Genomic DNA, 2618 nt, shown 5'->3' with positions numbered 1-2618 from the left:
GAAAAATGCTTTTTCAAATTTGTTTATTTATTCATTAATGTAGATGTAACTTAACATTATCTTGAAATGTGCCCATGAAAAACTAGCTATACTATGATAGGATGTTCTGGGGGGTTGGTTACTGGCCTAAGTCTATTTGAATATTCTTTTCCTTAAATAACAGTGTCTACATGTAATTTTTGTTTGTTTTAAATAGATGAGTTGTCTGTTCCAGGTTCATAAAAGCATAGGAAAAGATTGTAATTCATAGTGTCTTTTTCACAGTCAAATCTTTGATTCTCATTTAATGTTGGCACAGTGGTTAACCAGAAAATTTCACAATGGCACGTCATGCCGAAAAGGTTGCCGACCCCTGGTTTAGTGGTAGATTGCTGCCCTTAAATAATTACATAAAATAACATGAAATTACAACTACATCCACTAGATGGCTGCAATGATCACTCAGTGACTCATTACACTGATGTGGAGACATTCAAACATCATCATTATAATAAAACAATGACTCTTTTTCAAAGTTTAACTTTCTTTGTACTAAAGTACCATTTTTGCAGTTATGTTACAATATTCTGACAAATTATGTAACAGAGGAATATTTTTTATTTATTTATTTTTTATTTGTTTACACGTTTATGCTGTAATTTCCATGTCATTATGAACATTTGTGTCCTCATAAACCATCATCAAGATCACTAGAGTTACACATTGTGGATGTTTTATGTTTCCACAATTTTGTTTGTATTTGTTTTCTGCTTTGTGGCTGATGTACTGACTTCATTTGACAAACTGAAAAAAAGTAATAGTTTTATGAAGCATTGATTTCCATTGTGAGGTCTGAAGAGACACTGAGCATCCTGAGTGTGAGTGCTTTTTCTTTTCTTTTTGTAGAGCTAGCAGGAACTCCTACAACACTATTCATATGTGTTTAATAAACAGCACAATACCTTGAGTGAGTCCAGAGTGGATGAAAGACATCAGCACTAAAAAGCAGTAGGGGAAGAAACAGATATGAATCATTTCCATTTGCTCCACACAAATGCAGATCACAGAAATGATGTCTAGAGTTTCAGCTGAAAGTGTTTCTCTGTTTTGATGCTCCATGAGAAACCGATGGTGGATTTTCTCCACTTCATTTAACACACAATCACATCACAGCATGGATCTAGAATAGACTGGGAACCTGTCCCCTGACTCCACATACTTTTATTAAAATGTAACCATCCCACACATGTTTTGGTCAAGTGTGTCTAGGTTGAGGCTTTTCATGGCCAGTGTGAGAAAAGTTCAGATTTAAATTCAAAGAGACAAAATAGTTTATTCATGACCCGTGGTCTTAATTGTAATCCAAAATGAGTGCATGTGAACATTATGGAGCGCCAAACACTCATATGCAGTTTATATTTCATTCATACTGGAAGCTGGAGTGTGCCTCAGAAAGTCAAAATACAGTACTAATTGTTCTTTCAGAATAAAATGAGGCATAATATTGATGTGCTTTCATCCCTTCCAGCAAACTATCCAGCTATCAAGCTAAGCTGAATAAAAGACAGAAACGCTTTTAGACTGGGATGAAACATAGAAGACAACAAAACAAGGATTGTAACAATATATGGTTTATGTGTGTGTCATCTTCAGGCAGGGCTAAAAATTAACTTATGTGAAAATGCAGTGCTAATTGATTTATTATAGTATTTAAACGATAAAATATATTTTCTGCCTATTCTCTTATCAAAATAGAAAAAAAAGTGTATAAACCACTTATAAGTATATAAAAGTATATAAACTGTCATTAGAAAATATAGAAAAAAAAACACAAAACACAAATGATTGGTTATTGTCCAGCTTTGTTTGATTTAATCAATTAAATAATATAAGAAAAAAATAAATACATTGTAAAAAAAAAAAAAGTACAATATTATTACATATATATTAGACATGCCAGTATTTGGTAATGTGATATATCACGGTAATGAATATGCAACATATTACATAATCACCACCAATACGATACCATCCATCAGAATATCCCCATCAGCTGGTCAAAATGCACAACACTGTTGTATGCTGCTTGTGCGCCTTGATAAACAGCACGAAGCACGTGGAGGAACACGAGAGACGCTTGAAACACTGCTGTATGCTGCTTGTGCGCTCTGATGTAAACAAGCACGCATGAGAAGCACGTGGAGGAACACCTGAGAGGCCCGCCGAATGAAAGCACATTTACTCTCTGACAGCAGATGGCGCTGTTTGTGGATTTGCTGTGGGGTTCATCACAGTGCCAAAACACTTAAATATTAAGACTTAATGGGCTATTTATTTTCAAACTTTTTTTACATTTTAATCTGGACTACAACATGCCCTAGATATTGTTTGAAAGGGTTTTGATTCTTTATTGTTCATTCACACTTTACATTAGGGCTTCATTAGTTAACATTAGTTAATTCATTAGTTAACATAAACTGCCAATGAAAAATTCCTCTGAGCATTCCAAAATTCCATTCCATTTTTATTTAACACAGTGGCTAGATTAACAAATAACCAGACGCCACCCAAACTAAATATTCCCTCACAGTTAAATAGTAATGACTTTATGAATTTATTCACTGATCAAATTGATAACG

The sequence above is a fragment of the Cyprinus carpio genome, unplaced genomic scaffold, assembly GCF_018340385.1.
Source record: "Cyprinus carpio isolate SPL01 unplaced genomic scaffold, ASM1834038v1 S000002945, whole genome shotgun sequence".
Classification (NCBI taxonomy): domain Eukaryota; kingdom Metazoa; phylum Chordata; class Actinopteri; order Cypriniformes; family Cyprinidae; genus Cyprinus; species Cyprinus carpio.
This window is presented reverse-complemented; position numbering follows the sequence as displayed.